A 20,492-nucleotide genomic window follows, 5' to 3' on the forward strand; every position below is an offset into this window, starting at 1 on the left:
TTTCTTTGTACATCTCTACAAATCTTATGATACGACCTCTGTTCGTGGGCTCTGCTCGTTTGCCTCCTACATTCAAAAAAATTACTTCTACTTAACATACCGCTGTTTCTTTGTACATATCTACTTATCCTATGATAAGACCTCTGTTCATAAGCTCTGCTCATTTGCCTCCTATATTTAAAAAAATAAATTCCACTTAACATAGCGCCATTTCTATGTACATATCTACAAATCTTATGATACGACCTCTGTTCGTGGGCTCTGCTCGTTTGCCTCCTACATTCAAAAAAATTACTTCTACTTAACATACCGCTGTTTCTTTGTACATATCTACTTATCCTATGATAAGACCTCTGTTCATAAGCTCTGCTCATTTGCCTCCTATATTTAAAAAAATAAATTCCACTTAACATAGCGCCATTTCTATGTACATATCTACAAATCTTATGATACGACCTCTGTTCGTGGGCTGTGCTGGTTTGCCTCCTATATAAAAAAAATAACTTCCACTTAACATAGCGCCATTTCTTTGTAAATATCTACTTATCCTATGATAAGACCTCTGTTCATGGGCTCTGCTCGTTTGCCTCCTATATAAAAAAAATAAATTCTACTTAACATAGCGCCATTTCTATGTACATCTCTACAAATCTTCTGATACGAACTCTGTTCATGGGCTTTGCTCCTTTGCCTCCTATATTTAAAAAAATACTTCTACTTAACATAGCGCCATTTCTTTGTACATATCTAAAAATTTTATGATAAGACCTACCGATGTTTTGAAGTCCCTGTACGCGTGACAGACAAGAAGATGCCTAACACCTTCCCTGTTTCGATCTGTAATTTACTATGTATACTTTTATTTTCAACTAGCTGTGCCCGCGGCTCCGCTCGCGTGGTATTCGGTCTGTGTCAGTAACCGGCTCATTCACCGCTAATTTCTCTGCCTCTCCCCTGGAGGTGGAACTTGAAGTAAAGTTGACAGATGGATACGCTAGAGGACTGTAGTCTAGAAAAAATATTTTACAATTAGGTACCACTTAATAAAACTACACTCGGCATTTTTCATAAGGCATTTTCAGTTTTTAGTTCTTATGGCATTTTAACGCGTATAAAATGCGAGTCCCAAATCGTTTGACATTTACACCGCAAACATCAGAGAATTTTTTTTTCATAGTACCCACCTTCGCAGCCATTATTAAGTGCTTAAAAGAGGCGATACGTATGAATATGGATACGATAAAATTACGATTAGGTATAATTCATGACGGAGATTTTTTTTTTTAAATAATTATGCAGTTATACGCGTGTTGATATGTGTGTTGATTTTGCCACTACTTAACTATGTAAGTAAACTCATTTTTAACCGACTTCAAGATTTCAAAAGGAGGAGAATCGAGGGAACTCTTCAAATATGAAAGTCATACATATAATGATTTTTGTATTTTCTTTAACAAATCTAGCATTTACATTTAAAAAAGTGACATTTGATGAAGTGGAACTGCTGATGATGATCAGAATGGAACTCTTCAACGATACACAGTACACGTTTGGCGATTTGTCCTCTTCGCTGTGTTTGTTAAGTAAATTAGATTTTCAAGACAAATTTTTGTCAAGTTCGAGTTCTGACGATGGGGTCTATGAGGAATCGAGGGAACTCTTCAAATGTGAAAGTCATACATATAGTGATTTTTGTGTTTTCATCAACAAATCAAGTATTTACATGTGTAGAAGTGACATTTGATGAAGTGGAGCTGCTGATGATGAACAGAACGGAACTCTTCAACGATGCATAGTTCACGCTCAGTTGGCAATTTGTTCTCTGTGTATGTTTGTCAAGTAGTTAGGTTTTCAAGACACATTTTTATATTTCTATCCTATTTAGTTTTTTTTAATCGGTGCTTTATTTCATGCATGGTGTGAAATAATTTATCTTAAATACAGTCGAATACCCTATTGCGGGTATCTTACCAGTCAACCATAGGGCAAATCTGAAATGTGTCAAGGTGGGTGCAGTGACAAAAAAAACATGTTACCTCCTTTTATACATATTAGGCGTAGGACGCTGTCTTTTTAATTTAATTGTATGAAATCAAAAATCAACAATAATCGTTCTTTCACCGGTCTACCTCATTGAAGTCGGTTTTTTTTTTCTTAAAAATTATTAGTTTACTTGATTACTAAATTATTACTCAGTTTCCCAAAAGATGGCACTGTGCAATGTATGGCAATTAATTTACTGTCGTTTAATTTCGTTGTATTATTACATCAACACAATTGAAATTGAATTGATATCCGTACCCCCCTCTTCTAACTTTAGAGTTAATTTGGCAAAATCCTTCCTCGGTGGCTTAATTTCAGCACCATATCTGTTAGTTTAGCAGGGTACTCGATACTCGTAGCACATATTTGTTGTAAAAGTTTGCACCTCCTTCTTAAGTAGCGCCATAAGATTCAGGTGCAAACTTAACTCAATCGAGTGTAGTGGCTACCCCCCCTTCTAGGGGTTGAATTGTTATAGCCTATAACTTGGCCGGGCATTTTGTCGACGGATTAGTAAAGTTTGCATCAAAATCCGTTCAGCCGTTTTCACGTGATGCGAGGTCAAATAAACAGACAAACAGACAAACAGACAAAAATTCTAAAAACTGTTGGAACGTGTTCTGTTAACGATTCTTAGTATCCCCAGCCTACTTTTTTTCGAATATCTTCCATGTACAGACTTTCGACCCCCTTCAGCTTTATTATATGTATAGATGGAACTAAAGGTCTGTTTGTTATCACTTAAGCTTATATATATTAATATGTGACTGTGTGTTTCCTAAATAAATTAATAAATAAAAAAGACCTCTGTTCATGGGCTCTGCTCATTTGCCTCCTATATAAAAAAATACATAGCGCCATTTCTATGTACATCTCTACAAATCTTATGATACGACTTCTGTTCGTGGGCTCTGCTCGTTTGCCTCCTACATTCAAAAAAATTTCTTCTACTTAACATAGCGCCATTTCTTTGTACATCTCTACAAATCTTATGATACGACCTCTGTTCATGAGTTCTGCTCGTTTGGTTCCTGCATTTAAAAAAATAACTCCGACTTAACATAGCGCTGTTTCTTTGTACATCTCTACTAATTCTATGATAGGAGTACGACCTCTGTTCATGGGCTCTGCTCGTATGCCTACTGTATAATAAAAAAACTTCTATTTAACATACCGCTGTTTCTTTGTACATATCTACTTATCCTATGATACGACGTCTGTTCATGGGCTCTGCTCATTTGCCTCCTATATTTAAATAATACCCGACGAAGGTGAGTCGGACTCGCCCATCTAGTGTGCCGTAGTTTTTAGTATTTGTTGTTATAGCGGCTACAGTAATACTTCATCTGTGAAAATTTCAACTAACTATCACGGTTCATGAGATACAGCCTGGTGACAGACGGATAGACGTACGGACAGCGGAGTCTTAGTAATAGGCTCCCGTTTTACCTTTGGGTACGGAACCCTAAAAAGTAACTTCTACTTATCATAGCGCTCTTTTTGGATATACTGTATAGTAATATTGAATTTACTTCTCTTCTGACCTATTTCGGTATTACCTTTTACGCACTTAGTACTTACATACATATTAGGGTTATACAACTCTTATTTCTAGAATCAAAAAATCAACATACAAATAAACCTACGTAATATACACGTATGTTAAAAACATAATCCTCGAAAATCGAAAGCTCCTCATTTTATAAATGCAATGCAAATAAAACGGATTAAACTTAATCATGAAGTCACGATCAAGTATCATTTAATAAGGGGCGTTTCGTGCGTAGATAACGATTGTCAGATTTGACTCTCATTTCTGACTTTTGTATTGCTTTAATGTTATGGGTCCCATAAAGACGTTTGTTTCTTTTATAAAAACTTATTATCTAGCCTAGCCTTTTGGCAGTATTTTCTTGAGCTTTACGCAGTTGATTGAGGAAGCTGCCATACAAGACAAAAGCATTTTGAAAGCGACGTTCTCATAGAACACCCCATCTATCCGCCTATCTATCATAATTTATTTATACCTATATTTCAGGCAACTAGCGGCCCATAAATAAATACCTTAAGATTAGCATACACAGTATAAAAATATATTTTAAGACTAAATACTACAAATCACATTATTTTACTGCGACATGAAACTATTTATCATAAGACATACCGTTTGAGACTGTCTACCCATTGTTTTTGTATATGACAGCTACACATCCTTTCAGCAGTGGCTTTTAGGAACTGCAAACTAATAATCTATGGCCCGCTAATTTTACCAGTGCAATCAGTCAACTTAGGGCAGCTTGTGGCGAGCTGTTGGGGAGTAATGACCTCACGTACCCGAGTGTTCCTAGGGAGTTCTGTCATTCGAAGGGGGGTGGGTGGCACAGGATTCTCTGCTTCTGGGTTGCCTTGGCCGGCCGGCCAGAGAGGAGTCGTTAGAGCTATAAGTTCCAGGGGTGGAAGTGCAAGACGCGAGTTGGCACAGTGGCTGTTACAGCCACTGGGTTGAAAGCGGTGCACGCCTCTCGATACCCCTGAGCCGCTCACACCAGTGTTACTCTTGAGCCATCCCAGATGTCGCTTTTTGTGTCGTCTGCCGGAAATAAAATTGTATACCGTTTTATTAGGCAGGCGTCTGGTTTTTTATCCCATAGCTCAGTATTTAGCCCATCGCTTTCACACAATAACCTAGTTTATTTTAGATTCCAACAACTCTCAATAGTCCTTACACCCTGTCGGGCCTGCCTCTGCGTGCGTCCTATGACATGGGCAAGGGCAGCATCAGCTCGGTGTACATCTTACATTTCATGAACGTGTCAAAAGGGCCTCTACGTTAGGTTAGGGCTCGGCGCACGCTTCTCAAAGGTCCGGAATACCATTGTTCCGTGATGGGAAAGACATACGTACAAATTAAAATAATAATAATCGTTAATGCAATGCAGTGCTCTATTTGTCAAAGAAAATAAAATTGTTTCACACTCACAAAACATTCATTCTTATTTTTGCTTATTTTTTCATACATTAAGTATCTTTCTGTAAATAAGATCACTATTTTCTCTCTTGTCATATTTATCTTACTATTTGAATAACATGACAGCGTCAAATGTCGTAAAAAGTATACAAGTAAAAAGATTTAAGAAAAGAGTCCGCAACATATTATTTATTAGACCTATTAGCAAAGAATATCCTATTAGTACTTACAAGCTAAGCCTAAAGTGCCATGGCAATTAATGCAAGCTTACGAATAAATACAAAAACCGGACAAAGGCGAGTCGGACTCGCCCAATGTGATTCCGTACTTTTTAGTATTTGTTTTTTTTTTATATACTACGTTGGTGGCAAACAAGCATACGGCCCACCTGATGGTAAGTAGTCTCCATAGCCTATGTACGCCTGCAACTCCAGAGGAATTATATGCGCGTTGCCGACCCTAACAACCCTCCCTCCCCTCGTTGAGCTCTGGCAACCTTACTCACCGGCAGGAACACAACACTATGTTGTTATAGTGGCAACAGAAATAAGTCATCTGTGAAAATTTCAACTGTCTATCACGGTTCATGAGATAGAGCCTGGTGACAGACGGACGGACGGACGGACGGACGGACAGCGGAGTCTTAGTAATAGGGTCCCGTTTGGGTACGGAACCCTAAAGATGAAAACTGCTGCCATGTTACTATACATTTAAGAAACACAGGAAATCTGGAATTGACATATTGAAAAAATTATATTGTTATCTTCTTCTGCACGACTTTTTAGTATGAGGAAGCTACTTAGGTACGTAAGGCTACCCCCGATTCATTTGTTATGAGGGGGCCCTCGGCCTGAGAGTACGCATAGCATAAGGGCTACGCCCGACTTTCTCAATATGAGGCCGCCGCTGTAGCCCGACGTCAGAGCGTTCATATCATTTCGGGCTAGCATGTCGGGCTACGCAAGACTTCCTTTGCCATCTCACTTACTTAAAAAAAAAATCTTAAATTTAATACTCTTTTACTTGAGTAACCTTTTCACTTTTAGTTACATGTATGGCGTGCCTAAAAATTATATTTTTATACATTGGAACTTCTAAACTAAGTAGTAGCTTACCATCAGGCGGGCCACCAACGTAGTATAAAAAAATACCTACTTTCCACTTTTCTCTTTTGGTTATCTTATAGTTTTTGAGTAAAATAGCTGTGACATACGGACAGACAGATAGACAGACAGATGGACATAACGAAACTGTAAGGGTTTTTGCCATTTTGGCTACGGAACCATAAAATGCACACTGTAAATTTCAACTACCTAACCCACTCGTATTATAGATCAAAAATTCCTTTTTCGCAAGAAGTAAGTAAGCCAGTAAGTAGTTTATTTTTTGTACTTGTTAGACAATTCTATCTTAGTGTACCGAACTTAACAGTTATTTTTTTTACTTTGAGAGCGCACCACCGACATTCTTAGTGGTGTACGCGTATTTCTCTGTAGCTGAATGTTTGTAGATGATTATCTTATATCGATGCTTTAAAATGTTGTGGTATTCCTACAGCCATTTTAAATATCTTCTCTTTTAAACTTAAGTTTTTCATGCATTCCTGAAACGGAACAAGTCTATGATAGGATTGATGGGAGAAAATAATGCAAAAACGCGGCATTAAGCAAAATGATCATTTGTGATTCAGGGTTAATATCTATCGGGTATCACTGAACCCCAACGGATATATTTTTGCAATACAACACAAATGCACACCTCAATAGAAGAAAATAATACTGAAAAACAATAGGCCTGTCTACTCGCTAAGAAGCACTTAAGGCAGCTTGTGATGAGTCAATCTCTAAGTAATCTGCCTAGTTACCTACCTCAAAACGAGACCGCTTTTCCATACAAACGTAGTCCCCATTACGGAAAATATTTTTACAGTACATATGTTGCTACTTTACCGCACTAGTGCGAAAATTAGCATATTACGTTACTGTGTCGAACATTTAAAGAGCCATGTACTGTAAAACGTTGTACGATACATGTGCGAATAAGTAATTCGCAACTCGTGTCGATTTAAAACACTCCCTTCGGCCGTGTTTTAATTTATCGCCACTTGTTTCGAATTTCCTATTTTTCGCACTTGTATCGTAATGTACTATTACAAAATTGGATGTAGAACGAAGGGAATATCAATATCCAGAGAGGAAAATGGGGACTATGTTTGTATGGAGAACCGGTCATCCCCTTTCCTTTTAATAGTTTAATATGCTTCGGCACATGATTATTTGAGACAATATACACGCATTGTATTTCCATTACCTTAAGCAGAGAACACGGTGGCTTCGAAAGAGTCTCGGGTCATGTGGAAATAAAGCTCTTCACATAATATTGTGTAATTCTCCTTTTTCCGAAAGTGTCCGCGAAATGTCCAAATGCACAATTGCCCAGTATTCTCTTCATCAGCTATTATGGCAGCCAGGGCCAATATTTTGATTTTATTATTTATTTATATATCGACTTGCTTCCCATCGAACCAATTTTTTCAATATGATTGACATTTGTGACATTTGTCATGAACAGTCCGTTGCTTGGACGGCTCGGTGAGCTCGGACAGCCCGGCCCGGCCTGTCTCGCGCTCGGAGACTCATCGATAGTGTCAACGCATAGAGATACTATAATATAGAGATGATGGCCCGGTCGCCCCGGCCCCGGAACGGTCCGGCGACGGTGGCGCTCCTGAAAGTCCGTGTGACGGCTCGCTCCGGTCCGCCCCGGCCCGGTCCTGGCACTGTGTAGCGTGAGTCATCCTTTACTGCCACGTTTATGACGTTCGTTCAGTCACTCATTTTATTAAGGACATCGACAAAGTAATGCAGCTGCAATTGAGATTCGAATGCCACCTTAAGGATTTCATATCGGATCTGCTAATATCCAGTCCGACCCCTCCCCTGGGAATTCACAAAAAAACCCTCAAAGAAGGAGAAATCTCCTGAATGTCGACCTTTAGCTCTCGAAGGAAGGAAATCGCGAATGCAAGCTGAGGGGATAGAAACCGGGGTCGCCATAAGGGTTCTCCCTTATGGCGACCCCGCCCGCGTGTGGACTCTTACTGAGCTTTTTTGATAGCCGAGTACCGAGTTGGCGTCAACATTCGCGTCGGATTATATAAAAAAACTTACTACGCCATGAGCCCACCTCAATCAGTTTATCGTTCATCAAAATTACAAAAATATTTCCCAATTCCCAGTAAATACCTGGTAATAATAATTCCTAACTTCCGCCAAACTTACCCCAGTTACCCCTAATAGACGTGGCAGTACTGAAAGCATTATAATTACCCCTAAAGCCGCGTGGTGAATTCCACAATGAAAATGTACAGTTTGAGGTCGCGCTATTTCAAGATTAAAGAAGTATTTAGCCTGGATCAATAAACCTGGAAGGCTCCTTTTATTATATTGAACTTCCGGGCCGCACAGCTAAACTGTGGAATGAACCTTCAAACCTTCAAGGAAAGAGCGTACTGTTGAAGATTGGAAATGTGAAGGAGTTTCAGTCTGTTAATACGTCTGGTTTTTTTTATTCTGTAGTTAGGGTAGAATAGGACAGGGTGTAGTTTTGTGATGATGATTGCCAGTTATCTACTCCCATCTTAAAGGCCTTCAAGGTGTCCATGGGTGACGGTAATTGGTTACCATCAAGCAAATCATTGGCTCGTTTGCTTCCTCAAAAATTCCTCTAATAAATAAAGAACTTCGTCAACTTCTTCCAGTCTTTCAGTCGTTAAACAGAGAGTAACCTAGAGTACTTTTCACATCACTACACCTTATAACACAAAGTCCCCCGCCGCGTCTGTCTGGGTTTATGTATGTATGTTCGCGATAATAGATTCTTGGGGAAGGTTAAGGTGTATAAATTATTAAGGTTTTGTGTAACCCGGGCGAAGCCAGGGCGGATCGCTAGTACGATATAATTGGCGAACTAAGGCGAAGGTGTAAACGGAGCCCTAACATAAAACTCGGTTTAATAATATAGAAAAATATTCAGAAACACAACAAGTCATAAAAATTTACCTGTAGGAATCAATCTTAAGGGAAAAAATAAAGTATGCAAAAAAATGTGTGATGGAAATATGCAAAAAAAACTCTCAACCTCTATTCTTGTCAAGGATCTTTACCAAAATTTTAGTCATCTATTAGAAATTTTTGACCCCCCCACACACATAAAGTAAGATAAAAGTGGAGGACCCGCGCAAAATCGCCTTTTCATTTCATGAAAAAGTAGTCCTCATTTTCCTCCTATTTTTTAACATTTTTGACAATACTTTGACACAATTTGTTGTATTTTAAGTTTCAACCACAACTATGCCCTTACGATGGTGGTTTCTTTCGAATTTCTAATTATTATAAGAGTTAGAAGTATTAAAAAAATTGTATGAAATCTGTTTTCGTACCTAATTTTTACAATAATCAAAAGTCAAACGTAGGGGCATAGCTATGGTTAATATAGTATGTAAAACTAGTTTCCATAATATAAATATTGAGAGAGGAAAATGGGGACTACGTTTGTATGGAGAAGCGGCCGTCCCCTTTCCTCTTAGGCCCGAGTTCGACTCGTGCTCCACCAGTTTTCGTTTTTACGAAAGCAACTACTTAGGAAGCTACCTAAGCTTTCGCGCCATTCCAATTCCAGGTACCTAATTCTAGCATTCTAGCCAGATTTACTCCGGATCAATAACCTGGCCGGTTCCTATTGTTTTATTTTTTACCCGGCTCCAGACGCTCTCACAGTTTTTGCGCTAATACACGTTTATAGCTATCTTGATTACGAGAATACCTATTATTTGCTGGTTTTAGTAAATCCGAGGTGTTTCGGCGAAATTTGCGAAGTAGCACTTGCCATTTATTCTCTATCTACGAGTATACTTTTTATTTTAAACAAATCTGTAATAACATTTTATTTACAATAACAATATACATAATGGATATATACAGAGGATTACTATAATTAACTAGCTTAAATCTAAAATAGGCACTTGAGGCATTGTACAAGGCATTGTGCCGGCGGCATTTCCTCGTTGTTTCGCAATACTGATACGTTTTGCGAGGAGCCGCCAGCTCTTCGGTCACCAGTTACGTCAACCAGACGCTTCGCGATTTCTGTAAAAAACTTGTGCGCACTGGGACCCCATGGACCTAGTGTTTCAACGCCAAATCAAGGGCGTAGCCAGCTAGTGAATTAGGCGAGGGGGGGGGGGGGGGGGGGCAAGTTGCCATCGCCGGAGGCTTAGGGGGGGGCAGACGCCACAGAGGCCATTGTATGTCAAACTTGAGCTCTAAAGGGTGGGGGGATAGCTGCCAATGCCAACCCCTGGCTGAAGAGCAATCTCTTCTAGACAACCTTTGGGTAGCGGAAACAGAGAAATTATGATCAAGATTTTGTGGGAGTAGGGTTGCCATATGTCAGGATTGCGAGGGGACTTGACGAGTGTCAAGACTGTCAAGGTTTGAAAAAATCTCAAAACTACTAGAAGCCAGCTAAAAGGTATGACTTGGACAGTAAACAGATAATTCTGTTTCTGATATATGGGGCCAATGAGCAGACTCATCAGCTGATGGTAAGCGATTGCCGTCTCCCATAGACACCCGCAATAGACCGCGGGCCAGGAGCATACATCGTCAGTCATCGCCTCTCGACTGATACTTTTTCAGATGATAGTGTAGATGCTATCATGAACTAAAAAACAGTCAGCCGGTTGTATAGCGGTGGAAAGACCGTCAGTTGATGACATGAACATGTAAAAAATGCGCGCCTTACCACTTTATGTCCGCAAATTGTGCGTAATGTGTAAATTGCGTAACCGTTTATTTGGAACGCCTGACAGAAAGCTGCATAATTTCATAATTTTTTTACGTGTTTCGGTGGCTGCCATTCCTCAAGCCACCAACGGAGCTGCAGCAGACGTCCACGACGGTTCATCATACATAGCCGTTAACCACTATACGAGTTCTCGCCCGGGAGGCGATTGGTCATGGAAATCTGATGTTTCTGGCGCGCGGTCTACAACGCCAGAGGGGTTGTATGTCCATTGCCGGCCCAAGATGGGAGTACGCTCTTTTCTTGAAGGTTTGAAGCAATAGCATTCAGTGGTTGGTACACTTGGTATACAGCATATAGTGGCGAGTTAAGCGGCTAGTGGTCCGCTTTTAAACTTTAGAGTAATTACCGTCCAGGAAATGTTAGGATTTTGTCCGGATTTTTGTCAGGCTATTGCATTTTCGATAAGGCAGGCTCGCGTGTGAGTCAAAAAGATTTAGATTGATAGGTATTAAAACTTAACTCGGTCACAAAAAACAAAACCATACCAACTCTGTGATACGTAAGTAGTCACCATCAGATATATCGGAGCAGCCAAGCCGCTCACAAATATCTGAACACGCCTCTCTTGTCAAGACGTAAGAGTGCGTGTTCAGATATTTTTGAGCACCTTGGGCGCTCCGATATATCTGATAGCGATTGTACCTACAGCTAAAATTCAAAAATGTATTCTGCAAGTAGGCCTCAAGGGCTCTTTAAAAAATCAATACAACATTGACAGTGACATATAGTGACATTCTAGTCTAGGGGTTCTGATTGACACTCCTTATCAATATTGGACAATATCATATCGGTCTTATTGCACAATCTAGGCACCTACGCAATTTCCTAAAGACCATTGAACAAAGGCCGGAGTTTACAACAGGACAAGTCCTAACATGTTCCACATGACTTTGAAACAAAAACGACCCATACACCGCTTGATTTCATACACACCATGACTCATTTACACGGCAGTTTGTAAACCTTATTGTAAATATGATAAGGTGTGTGATTGTTAAGGTCAAAAAGTCCTTCGATGACACAGTTAACTGACCATTTGTGAATCTTATTACCTAAGTGATAAGGTCTTCTATTGTGTAGTTTTTCGTGGCGTTATTTATACTTTCGTTACATTTATACGGGAATGCGTAGTGTGCTCTCTGTCACACCTACCTACAGCGGGTATTTGATTTTAGTATACACTCTTTATTATTGACCGAATGTGTGCCTTATTTCGTCACAATAAGTGTCACGAATTATCAAAGTGTTGACGATGGTGGAATTAGTCACTTGCCTGAACTGATAGCTAGGTTCTTTGTGTATTTGCATTGAATATGCAATTAATTCACATGGTCGGCAGATGTTGGCCATGTGCGATATTAATGAGCTTGGGCCGAAGTTTAAGATCACAAATTAGATAAGAGATTTACTAGAAATTCTAGGTACCTACTACTAATAATAATGATATTATAATTATAACAATCATTAGTAGTTCACCCCGAACCGAATCGATTCTATTTCGTGGAATTTAGGAGGGATTTAAATCTTCTCGGGTCAGAGGTGTAGGGTTAGAGTGAATAATATGGACCTAATGGCTCAAATTATAAAAAATGGAATAAAATTCACAATGATGTGTGGTGCTGGAGACGAATGAGGGACATATGTACACCTGTGTTTCCACCAGAGATCTGCGAGGATGTGAAGCGAGGGATGTGTTTGTTAAGAACATCGTGCACTGATTTCGGAGGTTTGATTGATAAATACATAGTTCATTTACCTGCATTTAATTACAAAAAAAAGTTAGAAAATACTAAGAGTTGAAGAAATACTAGACCCTTATGGAATAGTAATTAAAATTATTGAATCAAATCTAATTGGAATGTAGAGCAAGTAACTTTTGAGATTTTTTTTACTATTTCTATATTAATGTAATTAGAGATATTTCAAGTAGGTACAAAAACAACCATTGGTATTTTTTTTTGGGCTTATCCTCCACCAAATTAACCCTTTGACGGCTAAAAACGTCAACTGATGCTGATGCCCTTGGTTACAGTGTAATATCAACCTCACCTTCGTGCATTCCGATAAGGTTTACTGGTAGTGCGTTGTATATAATAGGCGTGGCATTAAAAGGGTTGCTATGCCCTTTCAATGTGTTTTCCCAAGCTAATAAAAAGGTAGGCTTTGCGAGGCCCCTCTAAGTGCGAGGGCCCTATTCGCCCACGCCTAGCAACGCCACTGAGGCTAGGCGTATGCTGAGACGTAGGTGACGCAGTTGCGCGCAGCGCAGCGCAGGGTAGAGAAGATTTTGTAAAGTATGAAACGTCCATTAGCTGGCTTAGCGGAAGCGTTAGTGGCCTAGAGCGGTAAGAGCGTGCGTCAAACCCCGGCTCGTACCAACGAGTTTTTCGGAACTTATGTACGAAATATCATTTGATATTTACAGGAACACTGACCTATCACACATAGACAGTTTGTCCTCATAAGGCTAATCTGCCAAAAGTGAAGCCGAAACTCGATCGATGTGTGCGTGCGACGCTCGTGTCTTACGCTCAGCGACACACACATATATACAAAAATGGGTTGCCAGAGTTCATTTATTCCCCTTAAAGTAGATGGATTTTAACATTTTTAACCACATCCTTTGGGATGGGCTATCAATCATTTGGGAGTGTGTATGTAGATATTAAATTTGTAGCAAAAGCTTTCAAGGTTTCTTTTAAGGACTTTGCATTTCTGTACTTTGTGAAATAATGTTTAAATAAAAAAACGTTTATTTTTTTATTTTACAAATGTGCACAGATAATAGCTGGTAGAACTGACTTTGGAATAATGATTTTAAATGATAAATATTTAATGACGATCATTTGGATTTGATTTGGTTTGATTTTATTTGACTTAATACAACTTACGTATGTAATCCGTCTTTATCACTATTTCACTCATGTTTTCTTAAGATATCCTAACAATTAACATTAATTTGACTAATATTTTCTTCGGGTTGGTGTGGTGAAAAGTTTTGTGTTTCACTTGTGGCAAAATTTGTTTAACTCTCGTAACTTGAAACCCTCGCAACGCTCAAGATTCCATTTTTCGACATTTTGGATCTTTATTTAGCTCGAGTAGCGATATTAGCACGAGCGGTTAAACAACAACTTTTCCACTTGTAAAACAAATAACTATTTATCGTCAGTACTAGTAATTGTACCTGCAGGCCTAGCCAAGGTGGCAATCGCTATTGCTTCGAACAACGAAACGCTTTGTGTCTCTCTATCAGTCTTCCATATAAGTGCGACAGTGACAGTTGCGTTTCGTTTTTACAGACCTTAACTGTAACACCTGTGTTCCACAAATAAAATTTACTTTACTTGCTCATCAAAATGGCGAGAGCATATTCGACTATATTTAGTCGGTTTCCATATTGCATCGTTCCTATTTAATCTAATTTTTTCCGTCCATCTCGCAGACAGAAGCGGATCAGTCGGAAATCTAAAACGAATATCACACAAAATAACAATATGAATTTAAACTGTAATTTTATAAAAGACAAAACATAATTTGAAATAAAAGAATGAAAAACTAAAAAAGAATATTTTCTAGTCATACAAGGAACTTAAAGTAAGCATATTCATTTTATCAATGTAATCGTCATGCCTCATTTGGAGGAAAAAAGATTCATATCACCTGGCAACATTTATAAGTAATGGCGGCTGACGAAAATTTGGATTTTTGTATTTACAATTACGTAAAAATATCACATTAAACTGGATACTTACGCGTGAAATGTTATATCAGGCGGTTTGTTTTTATTCACTGATGTGTTGTGACACCAATTCACCGCACAAACAACCATCTTTCTTGTATTTTTTAATTTATAACCGGGAGGTGTACACAAACCAACTCGACCTTGAGTACTGCGAGGGCCGTTCGGATACGATGACACGAGGGCGACATAATGTCGTACTCGAAATGGCTTCACTAGGGATGTACAGACTAGGCATCTAGGCTAGTTATAAATCTATGTACAGGAACATATCGTGAGGAAAATCCTAACCGGATTAATCCCAATAAGGCCTAGTTTACCCTCTGGGTTGGAAGGTCAGGTGGCAGTCGCTTTCGTAAAAAAACTAGTGCCTACGCTAATTCTTGGGATTAGTTGCCAAGCGAACACCAGGCTCCCATGAGCCGTGGCAATAATGCCGGGACAACGCGAGGAAGATTATGATGAAATGAACGTTCAGGGCATTCCATACTTCACAAAATCTGCTCTGCCCTGCGCCGCGTAGAACTGCATCGCCTGCCTCTCAGCATACGCTTAGCTAGCCCAATGCTTAATAGGTATTTAAACAAGTAGTTATTTGATATTATATACAACAGTTTCTACACCTTAACTCACTATTGTGTAACTCACAGTTCCCCTTTCAAAGTTATTGAATTGCCTCCAACTCCCAGGAAACGTTTGTGTCTTTGTGTTAACTGAATTATATAAAGTGTTTAAGCAAGATTATTCAAACATGTTTTGGCTTACACCTTGTTTGGCTTATGGTTCCAAAACAAAGAGTCCTGAATAATTTCACACTATTAAATCTTTATAAATAGAACCACTTCAAGTTTGACATTTATTGGGAAGGGGAGTGGTCAAGAGCGAGCTCCGGGTCGTTCCTGAGGGCCTACCGCGAATACCGAAATTCGCAGATTGTGGGCATCTTTCTCTTTTACTCCAATTTAGGCGTAATTAGAGTGACAGAGAAAGATCCCCGCAATTTGCGAAATTCGGTGTTCGCGGTAGGCCCTCTTGTGTCCATTGCCGTTCAACGTAGCAACGCAGCGAGCGTGATGGATTCCTTTGCGACTGGAGGGCCGCGGGGCGAGTTTTGCGAATAGTTTAGATTTTAGTTTAATTTAGGTTAAGATTTTTGTGTTTATATAACTATATTAATGTATTTTGGTGTATTCATAAATCGGTTTGAATATGATCTTTAAATTATTATGATACAAAATATGTATTCAGAATTTTTCGTTGAAACGCAGAGAAAGAGGGGGTTATACATGTGTGTGTCTGCTGTTACCACAGCTTTAACCAGGTAAACCAATTTGTATGTGTTATTTTATTTGAAAGTAAGTTTTCTAGCAGTGGTGCCTTAGACATGTTTTATCAAAATCCATTCATTGTGTTGGTTTTTTCATTACCTTTTAATTTAATAATGATATATTTAGTGAAATAAATTTTGATTCTTTAGAATAATAAATTGCAAAGGAGAGAATCATAGAAAGATAAGCAACAGAATGTATTATGCTGAGGAACAATGAAAAAAATCAGAATGGCAAGTTTACATAAGCTATAGATAGGCCATCTTTGTCTGGATTTAGGTATATTGTAAAAACTAAATATTTGAGGTTAGATAGACCTATCACCTATATAACATGTAAAAGAAATAAGAGTAGGTACAGAATTCAACTTACATAAAGAAAAAAAAAAAGAAATATTATTCACTTGTTTTTCCTTGTTACCTTAGTAACCAATGATTTTAAAATTGTATAAACTTCAACATTTGGTCCCATTCAATCACCAGTGTAATATTTAGTTATAGAAATTCCCTTAGTTAAAAATAACCTGTTAACATAGGAAAATCATCTTTATTATTATCAGTGATCCGGGTTTTGGATGCCACACTATGATCAAGTTGAAATAGTGACATAGATACACCTCCACGATATCTCTGAACCTGCTAGGAAAGAACGCTATTTAAGTTTAGGTAATATATTTATAAAATATACGACAGAAAATTAAAATAAAATTTAGGTCATTTTACCCGAGTGGCAATTAAAACCCCGATCACTGATTATAATGCTAAGAAATTCATAAATATTCTGTGTAAGTGGATTCACTCCATGACCCATGTATGGTTGAATGGAATGGTTCATAAAGGTACTATCACACACATTATGGTATGTAGCAAAACTTAAGTGAGTATCCTACGCAGGGAATGTTCTGCAGATGAAAATATAATGACATGCATCAAATGGTCTCTAACTCCCTATGACAGTGTCTTCAAGTCTCTTTTGGTTGGGCTTAGTTTGACCAAGTGTTAGTGAAGTTCTCTGTTTCAACTTGCCCAAAAATGCTTTTGCATGTCCAGATAATCTCCTCTACCGGTTGCAATTCTTAACAGATTATTGTGAAATTTTGTATCCAGGCTCAATGATTAAATAGGTATATACCTATAGATAGAATACTCTTCTTGGCACACCTCAGTAAAAGATACAGCTTAAAGAAAAACAATTGATTAGTGATAGAGGCAGACAACAGGCGGTGTTATCGCTAAAGAGCGATCTCTTCCAGACAACCTTTGGGTAGCGTAACAAAAGCAATTAATCAAAAAAAGTAGGTGTTGCAAAAAAAAACGTATATTTATTGTCAATCCAGTTTTTTTTTATTCCTCAAGGTGGCATAGCCATATATTTATTCATTTTTAATTTAAGTAATGATCCCAAGGTCTACCGCTTACAGTTACATTTTAAAGAAAATTCTATCATACTTTTATTACTCCTGTTAAATTTTTAATTAAATTGTGCTATGTGCTAAGCTTATAGTAAGACATAAGCTTAGTTTTATCATAGTTAATTTCCAAACCCACTGATTTGGTACTCTGATGAAGGTGCTGTAGCATATTTGCAAGTTCTTCTGCATTATTGAAAAATAATATGATACCATCAGCAAATCTTAAGTGTTTTAGACACTTAGATCGTATTCTAATACCTTTATTTTATGTGCTTAACATGACAGCTACTCCATATTACTTCATATGAAAATGAAAATGTCATAGGGACTATAATTAATATAATTTGGCACCAAGCGTTTTATGAACCAACTCAAATTCCTGAGCAACTGTTAACCTTTTAGTCTTATATATAAGATATATAATATCTAGCTTATTTCGCCACAGTCTGATATATATGATAGTTAAAATTATTAATTAATTCATCTCTTAACTTGTCTTAATTGTTGATGATGCGATCCACATGATGTAAAAACAAAATTGTATTTAAATTCAGAACTTACTGGAACAATCCATAAATTTCGAATTATTTCACTGGCCAGTATTCATATGGTAATTTATGTTTGCATTAAACATCACAACAAAACAAATTGAGTCCCAGGCTACACATAAACAGTAAATAATGTTAATACCTACTCCATTGAGCCACGGCAAACAATCACCTTAATGTGCCACTCATACCTTATGTAGCTATCTACACTACTTACTCTATAAAACTAAATATATTCAAAAAACTAAATATATTCAATTTTGTAACAGGAAAGAACATGACAAAATATGTGTTAAGTATAACAATCATTTAATATCTGAAACTGATCAGCATACATTTTTAGGAATGTTACTCGATAAACATAATTCGTGGAAGCCTGAAATTGAAAAGAAATGTAAAAAAATTAATAGCTTTGTTTACACACTACGAATGCTTTCAACTCTAATAGATATACCAACAGCTCTCCTTGCCTACCATGGATACGTAGCGTCAGTTCTGCGGTATGGCCTTTTATTGTGGGGTAACTCTTGTGAGGTTGATAGGCTGTTTATCAGCCAAAAAAAGTGCATAAGAGCAATAAGCAATGCACCACCACTTACAACATGTAAACCCTTGTTCAAAGAACTCAACCTCCTTACTTTGCCATCAATGTTTATACTAGAAGTAGGTAAATTTGTAAAAACATATCCTGAACTATTCACACAGTTAAAGAGTGTATGTAGTTTTAATACTAGGTACCCTACCAAACTTGTGCTGCCTAAAGTAAAATCTAAATTATGCAGCAGGAATTGTTACTGCATGGCAATAAAAGTGTATAACAACATTCCGAGAGAAATAAGAGAATGTCCACAACCACTCTTCCTTAGAAAATTACATGAATGGCTCATAAACAAGCAATTTTACTCCCTACAAGAATATTTGTCATATAAAGGTTTGTAGTAGCATGTTTTTATAATTTCATGACTAGATATAGCTAAATTAATTTAGTTCGTAGTCTTAGATATAGGTACTAGTACAATAAGATATTATATTGCGTGCTGGATCTCGGCAGATTGTGATGAACTTTTGTAAATACTAACACCTTTTGTACTCACTTTCATGCAATAAAAAATTATGAATTATGAATTATAGTAATTATACAGATTTTAAACATATACTATTCCATCTAGCTAAGTAATCAACTGATGACTTGGTAACCAAAGTCTATTACAGTAATTACTAATCCGCTGGCAATTAAAACCAACCTCGGACTAAAATTGTAAACATCTGGCTTTGTAGAAATCTTAATAGAAAAATTGCATTGTTAGAGTAGTTTTAAGCATACCTTTGAATCCATTCATTGGGTATATGTCACCATTACAGCCACAGTTCAAACTGATCAACAATCACTTCTAGTAGATTATTTAAAAACAGTGCATTGCAAGCTGCAACGCAATGTATACAGTATAGGTAATCAGCTGATAAGGCTGTCAACGCGCGCGGGGAGCCCTGCTCGGGCCGCGGCCGCGCGCCCTGCACCGGCGCATGCTTACAGATTCAACTCGAATCAATTAGCTGGACTTGTGCAATGCGTGCCGTCAGCCGCACCTCATGCACCTCACACACTCTATAGCCGCTCCGTTAGACGTCTCACGGCTGCGCCACAACGGCGATGCACAAAATCGAACACCATTACTTATTCACTAGTTGTTTATTGTCATGTGCGGCCTACATGCGCAGAGATCATTTTATTTTCGTTCCGTGCTCTCACTGGCTACTACTCACCGTCTCTTTCCATTGTCGTGGACGCACCGAGTAAACAACGAAACCTCATAATAAAACAAAATGGAAGTCCGCCTCGCCCGCACCGATATGAGAAATTTTATGGGCCCTCCGAACACTTCTAGCGAGTTGTAAAACGTTGTTACTATCCTATTGTAGTATTTTAGTAGCCCCCCTCCAGAGATTATCCGCCGTCACCGAACCGAATCGTTCGCGAGCACAAAGAAATAAATATTGTCCACTAGCACTTCAAACACCACGAATCGCTTAGATAACGATATACACAAAATTTAAAACGTCCACTTGAAAATAGTAATCATTGAAGCGCTCGACATCCTGAGACACAACACCCACATCAAAAAAATCTACATGGCGACTGGCCTAGGCAGCCGCTTTCAATAATTTCCACTCGAACGTATCCCTGTTTCACTCGTTCACCATTCATTTAATTATTTCTCAATACGCGTGACAGGGACAGAAACATATAAATATCTCCTACGTATGAATAGAAGGTGTTGTGAAGTGTCCCTCCCTGTCTCTGTCGGGAACGAGTTGAATGGACCCGAGACGCGCTCAACCATTGGATCGATGACGGTCACGTGACGCAAATATGTCGCTACTATCTCGAGCCCGCGAAAATTCAATATTCATCTGAGATAAACTACGTTCCTTCGCTCAATCGTAAAATCTCAATTTACTGCTTAGCTTATTATCAGTAACCTCAATGTAGTTGCATCTTAATTACAATGAATCTGTACCTTATCGATTTGATATTATCGTAACAACGAATTTTCTTTTGTTTCCGTTATTTTTTCATATTACC

The 20,492-nt window shown here is 38.2% G+C and overlaps 1 protein-coding gene across 1 annotated transcript in view; it reads right to left on the reverse strand.

Annotated features, from left to right (window-relative positions):
• LOC133531856 (protein capicua homolog) overlaps positions 1-20,492 on the reverse strand; it is an 87,331-nt gene extending 66,839 nt beyond the window's left edge. The window contains exon 1 of the mRNA XM_061870253.1: positions 19,673-20,492. The gene's annotated coding sequence lies outside the window, so the exon portion shown is untranslated. The remainder of the gene's footprint in view (positions 1-19,672) is intronic.

This window comes from Cydia pomonella, chromosome 2 (assembly GCF_033807575.1).
Source record: "Cydia pomonella isolate Wapato2018A chromosome 2, ilCydPomo1, whole genome shotgun sequence".
NCBI classification, from domain to species: Eukaryota; Metazoa; Arthropoda; class Insecta; order Lepidoptera; family Tortricidae; genus Cydia; species Cydia pomonella.